At 36.4% G+C, this 13,702-nt stretch overlaps 1 pseudogene; it reads left to right on the top strand.

Annotated features, from left to right (window-relative positions):
• Positions 1-5,351: 5,351 nt before the first annotated feature.
• On the top strand, positions 5,352-6,195 carry LOC114543797 (annotated as a pseudogene).
• Positions 6,196-13,702: the final 7,507 nt, after the last annotated feature.

Raw genomic sequence — 13,702 nt, 5'->3', positions numbered from 1 at the left:
CCAGACGTAGCCAACCAATAAATATCCATACAGCATCAAAGGCAAAGAGCTTATCACCTATCTCAGGACAGAAGGATCTAGGACTCTGGATCGCCAGTGAATGTGATTTAAGTTTGTACCGTGTAAATGGGGCTGTATAGTAACGACATACGACTGTTGATCTAGGTTTTTAGTTTTCACAAGGTGATAAATGTTTTCACCTAATTATTTATTTAATCCAACGATATGTTATACATGAAAGGAAAAGTGATTAATCATTGCGAATGGCTGAAAATTATATTTACTCATGCATCTTGCGGCAAAAATGAATTACTCATCCCTGTCATACAGCGCTGATATTCCATTTTTTATATTAATGACCTTTAAAAATGGTTGGCTCACTTTATCATGCATTTTCTGTGCGAATACTTGGCCGATTATAATAAAATTAAACCATTTAAAAGATGACATTGTCCTCAGTAGATAGATGTTTTTCTAGTTCTATATGTTTTAAATTCGCTATGATATTTACTTTAAAATGCATGCGATTTAGCAAACGCAAAACGCAAACAAAAACTGGTTACAACTATTTAGTTGACATTTCTCGGCTCATTTTGATATATTTAGCTTCAAAGTCGTGCCTTTAGAAGATTTTTGCGAATTTTTTACATAAAAATTCATAATCTGCGTCATGGTATGTATCGCATCGATCACGGCAAGCATTTTACAATAATAAAAATATTCAACAAAACTTTTGGGCAAAAAAAGCCAATAAAGTGACCACTTGGTCCAATTTACGCCAGGGGTCGATTTTTGGGGTCAAAATCACTCTAGAGAGTGGGCAACACAGACTTTTGTCATATTTTTGAACCGCGTGACAACATTCTGAGCAATCACTAATGACGCGCTTAGCAACACTCATTAAGGCTTATCGCTTAGATCTTAAAATGGCTATTTCTCCGATTCTTTTGCACATCCTAATCCAAAATACATAGAAGTTATAACAGAATTAAGACAGTCTAAAGCCAACACAGAACAAAGTGAATTGAGAAACATGGAATTTCGAAAATTATATGGTTGCATTGGGCAAGTAATTTGAGATAACAACGCAAGCTAGTATTTTGGCTTATATTACAAGTGCGGCTTATAACTTTCTGCTGGTTTGAATATACTATTTATATGACCTCTTCAAGCGCTATCGTTTGGTGGTATTCCGGCATCTTAAGCCTAAATACTTGCAGAGATATTCAATTTAACGGTCCCTTCTATGACTCCCGACATTAGGACCAACTGGAAAGGTGTTTTAATATCCATACTAGAAATACATGCATGCAGCAACCCCTCGCTATTTCAAACTAAGTACACAATTTCCTGAGTTGACCGAAACTTATATTATGAAATGACACAAAACTCAAATCAGTCTTATTATATTTTACCGAGTATATTATAGCTAATGTTTCCATCATTCAATACAAAAATAATCATAAAGCTAGTGTAAACATTGCCCAGCAATTAAGTAACGGTTTATAATCGAAGTTTCAAACGATTAAAACAGTACAAAATCTTCACAGACAAAGAAAAAACTTCAAATGTTATTTTATTCTGTATTTTGCAGTCGACGCTGGCGGGTAAAAGTTTTATATAAATATAGTGTGTATTTTTGATACCAAAATTCAAATTACACTTTCAAAAACACTTTTTGAAGTTAAAGCAAAGGTGTAATAGCCTTTCACAGGTTTATGCGTTTGCAAAAAAAGCTGAAAATTTAACAAATAAACGTCATACGAAGCTGAAAAGTATACAAATACAGTTCATCCTTAACGCGAAACAAATACGAAATAAACAAAGTAAACACGTACCCTTTGTCTTTGCAAACACTTATAATCTATCAGATTATGAATTATTCCTCTTACATGGCTTTGTCTTGACTGTATCTACGTTCATCTTTGCTATCTGTCATGCTTCATATACTGTATCTTGTTTCTTCTCGTTTTACTTTCGTTGCACAAAGTTTATGAAACGCTTTTACGTATACAACAATGTTTACGAAATGACAGTTAAATTGCTGACGTTCTCATTGCAATACAAACTTTCTGTCTTAGCCAATCAGAACGTTCGTTGATTACGAGACGTTACTCGCGCATGCGCATAACTTACAAAACCACCTAACGTCGACCGTCCATGACAAAGAATTTGGGCAACTTTGGATTCGCCTATGTTCTACCGGGTTCCGGGTGTAATTCCTAATCTCCGAGCGGAATTAAGCGGAATTAGTACCCTCGCAGGCGCTCCGCGCCCGCTCGGGGATAACTGAGAACAATAAAGCCGTGCGTAACAATTTGAAGAGCTGCATGTTCAATTTGAACTTATCCAACTATTCTGATGGATCAAGGTATCCTGCAGCGATTGCAAAAAGCCTATAAAGTATCATTTTGGTAAATAGAATTTTTAAAAAGTTCGAATATAATATATAAAAAAAACTCTGAAACAACTGATATAATTTTTTCGCTCTTCCCTAATTTTGTTTTGCATTGAAGTTCAAGCAAACGGCTATTCTTAATTACGTATAACAGGCGTTATTTTGACATTTTATCCCATACTCATATAGATAACAGCAAGCTTATATTCGGTTTTAATTGACATTGCTTTCATCTTTATAAAAGTTCGCTTTGTAACAGCTCACTGATCGCATCAGAGCAATTCCTAGCTGCTCTCCCAAATCTTTGCTAAATAGTTACTGATCTTTTTGTAGCCATACTAAATATTTACTGTCCGAACATGCAAATATGACATAACACGGTAAATGCGCGCGCTTGAAAGTTACTTATTTGCATGGCAATTTGTAATTTTGAGGCTTGAAGGCTGCAGAGCATTTTGCGAAACATTTTTCAAACATTTTCGAAAGCCTAAATCGTGAAATAGAGCAAGTTGCGACATTGCTGATTGCTCTAATTTTCATACTGATAGATTCCGTTATCATAATGCTATATTTAAAACCCCAAACGAAATAACGATTAACCGCAAGCATGCAGGATTGTCGATTTGATCATAAATTAGATAATATTTTGAGGACGGAAAAAAATAAATCTTATACTAACCGACACATTCACCAGCATCTGAATGGAACCCCTTTACACATCCACATTTGCAAGAACCTTGTGTGTTAATACACTTTTCTTTTCTTGAACTTTGACAGTTACAGTACGGGTATGATTTACATTCATCGATATCTAAGCAATAAAATGTAAAATCATATCAATACTCTGTTCCATTGAAATAGGTGCATTACCAGCCTAGTAAAATATGTCAAGTATATTTCATATGAAATGTAAATATTATGTGAAACTCCCTAATTATCATGTCTCATTATCAAGAAGCATAGCTTCATTTGATTTTACTTTAAAACAAGACGCCTGTTCTGGTCTTAACTCCGGCGCACGTGCCAGTCTTCAATATAGAGCTTCTGAGCATAAACAATACAGTTCATATTCGCGCTTGTAACATATTCGCGCTTGCGATTTATTATATCGCACTTGCGATTTATTATATTGCACTTGCGATTTATTATATCGCACTTTCGATTTATGATTTAGCATTTGTTTCTTAATACATCGAAAATATTAACTAATAAATAACGATATCTTGTTGGAAACATTCACTATGCGAGACTAACGCCTGTATTCAAAAAGCTCACTCACACTCACACTCATGGAGTGTGACATATAAATTTTGTTAATGCTGATCAATGAGAAAGTTTTCTCTGAATAGATGGAAAGATATAAGGTAAATCACTGAAAATCAAACCTCTATTCGACTCGGAATACCGCCATTGAAACGTTATGAGAGGATTAAGATCTCCCACTCAATGAGTTTGAGTGTGAGTGAGCTTTTAGAATACAGGCGTAAGTATCTTAAATATTTTTTTTCAAACGGCGCCCCATAAACGCGCCCATACACGACCACATCATCTTGTTAAACGGCAGCGAAATAGCAGCGATATTATTAAAATAGGACCAGAATCTACATGTGTTAAATATATTCTTACCCCAATTCAATCTAAACTTAATCGAACACCATGAACAGAACGGTTTATTTGTTCCTCTTGGAGGAATTGCCATATCATGCTAGCGAAATCGAATCGCGCAACGCAAAATTTGCCAAAGCTGTGCACCACAACTCTTGGGAGATAAGACCGGGACGCAGATAAATACGGTCACATACACTAATACTAGAATATTTTGCGTCATTTCAGACTTGCGACGACAAAAAATAGAAAAAAACAAAAAAAAAAAAACCGGGGCGAATTTTCAACACCATCGCTGGCGCCGAAGTAATTAGCCGAAGTTTGACATTTTTGTTGAAGAAATTAATATTTGACAGGAAATATTTGTGTTCAAGAGCCGCCGTGGTTTCGCAGACTGACTTTTTAATTGGGCAAACATGCATTATTTTGCTGTCATGACGCTTTTATATTATAAAATAGAAAAGTCTGAAAAGCAACGAATTCTGTGAAGTAACTAAATTAACACCTGGAAAGGAGAAATGAACTGTTAAATCAAAGGTATTAAAATATGTGTTATAGATTTTTTTAAATACGAATGCGCTTAATTCAAACTTCGCCACGGCCGCATGAGCAGAATTTCACAAAACGAATGTAATGGAAATGGCTATAAGATTTAAATTGCGCCGTCAATAACGACGATGAAGCCAGCTGGTAACAAATAAATCAAATGTCCAAAGTTCCAGGTAAGTTTTCAACGGCGTCTTCGACGCAGCAAGCTATTCACAGATCGTGATCCCGACTAAAATAACGCCTTGACTACCTCGAGTATAAAATAACAATTACCCCGACTATAACGAATTTCCAGTCGAAAATGATTGAGGAATTGCACAAGTGATACTTAGGGTCAGCAGATTCATCGTTGGTAAAATTAAAAATGGTGGAAATGACGGGACATTAAGATAATTAAGATATGACGCTGCAATTTATATTAAATCTAATCAAACAAAACCGAAGACTTTTACTCTGTTTGAGTGTGAATCGCCTTGTAGCCAACAGAAGAAATCTAACGATTTGTTTCCTGGTTATGATATTAAGTGTAATGGGAGAATTACTTCAATCCCTAGAGGCCTTCGTATTTGCCGTAGGCTTTGACGAAATACTGGTTGGTGGGGAAAAGTATGGGAAACTTATACTGACTCTAGATTCAAGAAAACCTTCAGAGTATCTTGCCTGACATTTATGTATAGTTTAAACCGAATTAAACCCTATATATAACGCAGGACAATTAGACTCAATTGCTCATGAGCTAAGGCTGGGTATATGCCTGTATCGATTGGGAAGAGGCGACTACTAGTATACAATTGCCGAAATGGTGGGAATTGGACTTTCCACTGTATATTCCATTGTCAAAGAGGTATGTCAGATTCTCGTAGAACATTTATGGGCTGATGCATTATCCAGCCATCTGCGAAAATCGCAGGAGGAATTTGAAAAGAAGATTTTGGACATGAAAGAGTTGTGGCAGTTCCCCTGTTGTTGGGCCGCCGTTGCTGGTTCATAAAATGTCCACCTGGGTGTCAAGAGGCATCCAAAGAATACCACAATTTTAAAAACTTCTATTCGATTGTTTTTATGGCCCTGGTCGATTCTTATTATAGATTCGTTTGGGGAAGTTTCGGATTCCCAGGTAATTCTCACGATTCGATAATTCTTCAGTCCACGGATCTCTGGTCGCCAATCCAAGAAGGCTTTATTCCTCACGTAGGAGAAACCGTAGGTAACGTAAATATTCCACCACTGATTGTAGCGGATTCTGCTTCCTCTTCGAACATGGCTTATGAACCATACACCGATGCCGTTTTAAGGCCTCAGCAGAAGTACTTTATTTATACGTTAAGTAGATCCTGCATGGTCACAGAATGCGCCTACGGTCAACTAAAAAAAAATGGAGGGTGCTGCTTCGTACAAATGAATGCGACAGGACCTAGTCCGTATGAACACTCTTGCATGTAATGGCCTTACAGAACATTTGTATAGAGAAGAGGGATTCCGTTTCAAAGAAACTCGACCTTACCTCCAACCCTGATACCTTAGAAAAGCGAAACCGAGTTGAGATCAGAGATCTATTGCAAATGACTGCTTGTCAAAAAGTTAGAGATAATGGTGTTTCAGCAAACCAAGTTAGAGATGATTACAAGTTATCATACACATAAAACTCCAACCAAACAGATAACAAAGCTTAATTAGCTTGAACATGTACCCTTCTGTTTCATGTTTTTTGCATATTACAATTTCCAAAAGGTTTTTTGTACTTCACAATGCATTCCATTTGGTGTTGCCTGTGACCTTGAAGGACTGGTGAAAGTGACATCTGCAGTTTGGTAAGCTGCAGATTTGTTATGCTGACCAGCAACAGGTGAAAATTGCTGTGGAATTTGGTATGGCATGGTATTTTGTCTAAAATTTTGCATTAAACCAACCAGTTTTAATTCATGTTCTCGAGACCATTTCTTCTCTCATGAAAGCAATTAGATGTTTAGTTGGATCATTTTTAAGAGACTGCTTTACAACATTCATTGCCTCAGTAGCAGTTTCTCCAAATCTATCAGCTTTTTTAACTTTCTCCTTCTTTCGAACTGGGACGAACATTTTTTCCTTCCCATTATTATTACCTGTGTCATCAGTTGACTACTTTTCAAACGTTGAAGGCCTCCAATGCCAGTTCAGGCTTGCAGGAGTCTCTAGATTTCACAAGATTAAGTAATACATCGAACTACTTTCCAAAACCACGATCCTCGATAAATCTCTTGATGCCAGTTGCTGTTTTCAGAGTTAAAATTCAATTACTTCATGTCTATCCAAAGCTTTCTTTTTCAACTCATCAAGAATATTCTGATAAATTTCTCACCGACCAGGTTTTTTCTTTTCGTTCACTTTTGTTCCATAATTTTCTTCATCATTTGAAGCTGGGTCATCATCTGCAGGATCATCTGATGCATTACTAGTGTCACACGGGTCGTTTAATCTAATGGATAATTTGAATATAGCAGTTGTAATTAAACAAATTACTTATTATCCCTAGAAAAATAACTAGAATGCACAAAGCATACTATTACAATTATAATTACAAGATATTTTGAATCCCAGGGACCTAAAATCTTTTGTGAACAACAATGTAAATTAAAGAAATTTTAAAGTTGTGGTTTTTTGGTACACCCTCTATAAAAGTTAACAAAGAGTTACGGAACAGATAACCACTCCCAAGGTTATTCCTCACAAATTGCTGTTCATAAAATTGTAATTGTAATTCTCTGGAAATTTATTTCAGCTTTAATATTAAATTATAAAAGAGAAGAACTTAAAGCTCCTTTATGGATATTAAAAAACTTGTATTTGATGGGTTAAAATAAAGCAGAAATTTAATTACCCACTCTATAAAGTAATTCAAATATCAGCTCATACCTTTTCAGTTTTTTTGAAAGCGTATTTTGATCCTTTTGTGGGCACTTTCTTAACTTATTGACAGCACGTGTGTGTTCTGCGCCACTTTCATCCTCATCAGACATTTTGTCCAACAGATTTAAAGACCAACTCTCACAATAGCCGCCTACTTTACCCGCAGTCCAGCCTGCAATGTCCTCATCGTTTTCATTTTCTGCACATCTCATACAACAATATGCCTGACATGTTAAACAACGGTATTTCGTTTCCAACAGACACGAAGAGTAAACACCATTCCCCACCATTTTAGAACGTGTTGCTGTGTTTGGCGCTTTTTTGGGGGCCAATTGGGGACAATTTGGGATGTAAAAATAATTATGGGTCGATGAGTCGAAGCGTAAGGATTAAACACCCTGACATGAAAAAATCCTTTTTCATATCTCTGCCAGAAATGTCGCGTAACCATGGCCACTTTGGCATCATCGGTTGAATAGTATTGGATGAAAGAACTTCGCCAGTTAAAGAAGCAAGAGCGAGTTCAGTGGTCCATGAATAAATCTTCTTCCACGCACGACAAGGCATGCATTGTCAACGGTGAAAGATTTTCCAAAAGCGCAGAAGGATGGAAAGTGCTTCAATGGCCACCGATAACGCAGGTATATTGATCACGCCAAACAACTATAATTTCACTAGGACATACTCTTCATTAGTAAGTGGAAGTGCTGTCAACAAAGCTGAAGATACCTTAAACTGAGCGAGATCATTTGTTCGAATTTGCTATTAACTCATACATGATCTCGAGTTATGCGACGCCAGCTGTTTTGAACATGTCCATGATTAACTATCTCACGCGCAAATCGTATATGGATATTCTATTCTCGTTTTCTGGATAGTCATCATTATGATGGAAGATCTTGCTTGAGAGATTTTGACAGATGGTCCTTGAGTTCTTGATATCTAGAACAGTGCGTATATTGTAAGTAAATCTATGCCGAAACACTGATACAAATGGAGCATGTGCGGCTTGGGGCTCGAATTTAGCAATTTCATATAAAACGTTGACTTGCTGACACCATTTAGACTAAATGTGCTTATCTGTTCCATCTTTATATCCTGGAAGGTACTTATTTTCTTCAGTTATTATACGAGCACCAGCCCCAGCTCTTCACGTGCACTATCCATCTTTTGAGGTCTGATTGCAAAGATAATTGACTCCCCGATGATCCTACGATGCACTTCACCAATTCCGATGGGACGAGCGCTTGCGTTCTTACCCAGTGGTATTAGGCGTAACGCTAAAAATGCCTCCAAAGTTGTGTTATGATCTAGTTCAATATCAACCTTCCGTGTTGCAAGTGTTCTCGCCATCAACGCAATCGCGGATCGTAGATCTCTGCCAGGGCTGAATTTCTACTTACTAGCGAAGGTCTTGGAAATTTGTTCAATGGAGACCTTCCGGGAAGCAATCAGCGTTGATTAGATAGTCCTAAATTTCTTAAGCAGCTCATCAAAATTCCTCTGCTCCTATAACGCAATGCGCCGCGACTATCATGATACATCTTGGTCTTATGGACTTTGGACCTTGATTATAATTTTGGATATGGATCCTGAATTTGGATCTCGATTTGAATCTTTGGATATGTATCATCGTCTTTGGATCTTGATTTTATAAAACGTTGTCGATTACCAGCCGTTACTCGCGCAAGCGCATAATTGAAAAACGTCGACCGTCCATGACATAGCAGCTTTGCGTATAATGCCTAATCTCATTCTAATCGAATTAGTATCTTTGCATGGTGCTCCTCGCCGGCTGGGGACCAGGGCTAGTTGTATAAAACACTTTAACAACTTTATTTTAGCTTAGTTAAATCCCAATTAACTCACAAATACACAGCTCTGATTGGCCAATTCTGTCCTTAACCATAGGTAAAAGTTAACTGGTCTCTCAAAAGAACAAGAATGAAACTAAGAATGTAGATATTTAAAGTTCCTGTTAAAACATTAAGTTTAAAACATGAGATATTATCATTGATAGTTCCACCGTCAAAAAAGACACACGTGTCACCCATAATAATAAAAACAAAAGATATAGACAAGAAGTATCTGCTTAAACGATAAACGCAAAAATATACACCTAAACGAAATGTTTCATGGTTGCTTTCCGACAACCCATTTCATATGCCATTAGAAAAGAGCGAAACAAAATCTGGTATGTAAATAGCCCGATTCATACTAGACTTGAGAGTTGAGAAAGTTCATCTAAAGGTAGATCATTTGGCTGTGTGCAAACACTTGCAAACAGACGGATCATTCGTCACACGAGTTATATCCGCATAGTTCTTATAGTTAGACGAATTTTAAGGGGTAGTTCACTACACTGAAATCATACTTCATTTAGCACTCCTGACATGGGAAATTCCCATTGAAGTAATTCAGATAATTTTTACTGTGACATTCGCAACTGGATAGAAAAATAACTACATAAATAAGACGAAGTTGTGAGGAGAACCACAAATGTTGAGGAGGAAGAAGATTCAATAACTAATTACACACGAAAAATACGTACCAAGACACGCCGTTCCATTGGAAGAGAAACCTTTCTTACATATACATTCGTATGAACCTGGGATGTTGTTGCATGAGATTAAAAATGCTGGATTACACGGGGATGACAAACATTCATCATTATCTAAATGAAATAGTTAAAGGAAAATATATTAATAAACACCAAACTGGATTGAAGGAATGATAAATACTGCCTCCTAAATACTACGCAATTGGACGCATTATACCAACCTGTGCAAGCCTGGCCACTGACATTGAAGCCACTTTCACAATGACAAATTCGTGAGCCATTGATGGTTGAACAGTAACCGTAAAGACACTGGCATTTTCCTGAAATTTAAAATCGGTGGGTATATTTTATGGCTTCCTAGGGACATTAGAGAAAATAGGAAAATTAGCCTTATATATTGATAAAAAATCTATGGCCGTTTTTGTGCCTGATATATGAACCAAATTGCATAAATTATAAAGTTGTTATCTGAAATAGCTAAATTCCATAACTGCTGTTATCATAAGAGCCAGTTTCTGAAAATGTTTGAAATTTTTCTTTAATTAAAACTCTGAATAATTCATTATACCGACGATATATAGGCGTTAAATATTTTTTTCCGCTCACGATGAACGCTGACTGCGCCTTCGCAAAATGTGACGATACAAACAGAGCGAGGACATGCACCATCTAATTATACGTCAGAAATTAGCCCATTCAATTCAAGCAAGGGAAATTGTTGTAAGAAATTTACCGTTTCTTAAAGTCGGGAATGCTGGTTGTGACGCGAAAAAAGTAAATTTATTGACTATATAATTGTGTGTTTTAGTAGCATATGTAATTCTGAGACATGGAATCCCCCTTATGTGTCTTTCCTAAGAACAATTAAGGAATGGATGTTTATACAGATAATAGAATAACTTGGTTCATTCTCGGTACCTGCTGTTGCATTAAAAACGCTAAATTTTTTGGCATTGGTAACGTCTTATGATATCTCATGCTTGTTTTGCTCAAATGAGAGTTTTTATTTCATGCATATATATGGCCGTATTACTTTTTTATATATAAAGTTTGACTGAATACGTTGTGAAACAGAGTTTTTCGTGGCGCAGTTCTGATTGAATTAATCGGTGCCTAAACAATTCCACATTGTTATAAGGTTTTTATTTCTACGCGAGGTAGTGGATCGTTACAATGGTTTTAACTAAAGTTCGCTAATCTTCTCTTCTTTTTCTATCTTCGATCTTGATTGTCGTTAAATGTTCTTGTCTTCTTCATGGGTTCTGTCGTTGAGTTTTCTAGCGTTTCATAACTTAATCTTTACTCCGCTAGTCCACTGAAGGTTGGGGTGTTGTGCACGCCCTTTTATAATGAGGGTTCAGTGACTCTTGCATACGTCATCAACCATAGTGGGCTGATCCTTATCCAGCCAATCAGCGTTGTACATGTAATCAGTGGGTTGGTCTTAGAAGCTCGCTCCAGCTCTCATATTTTGTTTATTTAAGGCGTTGACGCAGTGGTCGAGTTGGTCTTTCGCTTAATCGATCAATACTAAAACTTGTTCACAACTTAAAATATTTATCATCAACATGCATTAAAACTATCAAACATTGTTTCTGTGAACCTTATTTTATAACGTAACTACATTTACTACAACTTTTAATCGACTTAAGTTTCTTGTGACGTAACTCTTAAAATGCTCGACCGCGCATTATAAAAAACACATTTGATTGACATAAGAGCTTCGCAGCTGCCTCGAGCATGCATATTTTCAATTATGACAGTTAAACTTGGCAACGACATACGATTGTTGATCCAGATGCACACGTTTTGACAGGATGATTGATATTTTCACCTTACTACTTAATTCAATCCCACGAAATGTTATGCATGAAAGGAAATGTGATTAATGGTTGCGAATGGGCCGAAATTATATTTACTCAGGCATCTTGTGGCAAAACTTAATCACTAATCCCTGTCATGCTCTTGCTACTTCTATTTTTATGGCTATTTTTATATGCGTATCTCAATCACTATGAAGCCTTGCGTAACAATCCTCCTCACCTAGAATAAGCTGTCCCCAGCTTCGTGTGAGCTATAACGAACTTAAGTTAACTATATACCATACATATATGTGTCTACAATTTCCCAACTATTTTAATTTTCTTTTGAGCTCGGCGTGGCTATCACGGGCATATTACCAAATACCTAGTAACTGAGACTATACACATAATACGTGTTGTTATTCTACGACAACACTACCTAATCGATTATACGAGATACAACTGATCTGAATATAATTTACTTATGCCTATATGTACCTCAGGGGTAATCTAGCTATGATAATGTCATATATTAAACACGTCAGAATATAGCAATATTAAACCAAAATTAGTGTGAAAACAAGGTGTAAAAAATTCCTGTTTTCCTGAATGTATGTACCAGGGACTTAAGCGAAATTATAAATTTTGTAGATGCAGTCAGAAAGTGTACCAAAAATTATTCAAATTTCATAAAATATCTTATCATTGCAACAGCGAAAATTGTATTCAGATTCTTGGTTGATCAACTCACATAACAGGAAATTATTATAAAGCTCTTCCGACAAAACATCTCTCCATAATAATAACCTAAACCTATATATACGTCTTAATAATTCTTCAAAATATTTCAACTTATGCAAACAAATTTTTTACGTATACTTCTTAATATTACTGAACTCATTTCATTTATTTTTAATCGTCACGCACAGCAAACCAAACTCCAAAATGTAGGTTTTCATCGAAAATATAAATACCGAGTCTACGTGGAGAAAACAAGAATGTGTCTAATATTTAAGCTTTTGGCTTGAAAAAGAATTATAATCCATTACAACAAGTTTGGGAGACCCTTGACTGTCCCGGGGGAAGAGAAAAATATATTATCACGAATGACGCATAACTAAAAGCGTCAGAATTAAATTTATATACTGACCCAATTAAAAACATGCATGCGCTATCCTACGGCAACATGTTTAATCAGCATGCTGAGTGTACCTAAGGAATTTTAGTTGAACAGCTATATACTCTCGTGTTTAATATTATCGCACATAAACAAACAAATGATAAACATATACGTGTAACATGAGAATGACAAAAACTTATATTATACAAATCTTAAAATGCGTCCAGTTTCATGTCCATAATACAAGCGTTCTGACCATCAGGAAGGATCCGGAAAACTCTGAGACTTTCGTACGTCTCAATAATCATATTTCAACGACCACGGAGGCTTCCACTGATGCGTCTTTAGCTGGATTTCTGGCATAGCCAACACGTTCAGATAGAGGGAGTACATGTCATCAAACTCGTCTTGGACTGCTGACTGAGGGCCAAACGACTGTAGTTTCAATGGTAGTTCATCGGAAGTGTAGAGGTTGTGGACAGTTGTCTTAAAGAGACAACCAAAAAATGAAACAAAGTCTAGCATTGCCATAAGTAGAAGTATTGATGCATACAGAGCGGGCGTTTCCTTCGAACCAGTCATCAGGTCGCTTCAGCACCCGTTGTTACTATAGTACATAGGCGAGGTTTTTTTAGAGCCGTTCCTCCACCAAGTTGTTATAAGGTTTTTATTTCTACGCGAGGTAGTGGATCGTTACAATGGTTTTAACTAAAGTTCGCTAATCTTCTCTTCTTTTTCTATCTTCGATCTTGATCGTCGTTAAATGTTCTTGTCTTCTTCAT

The sequence above is a fragment of the Dendronephthya gigantea genome, unplaced genomic scaffold, assembly GCF_004324835.1.
Source record: "Dendronephthya gigantea isolate DGI-Jeju-01 unplaced genomic scaffold, DenGig_1.0 000555F, whole genome shotgun sequence".
In the NCBI taxonomy this organism is placed as follows: Eukaryota; Metazoa; Cnidaria; class Anthozoa; order Malacalcyonacea; family Nephtheidae; genus Dendronephthya; species Dendronephthya gigantea.
The sequence above is the reverse complement of the archived record's forward strand: the minus strand, read 5'-3'. Positions and strand labels throughout refer to the sequence as shown.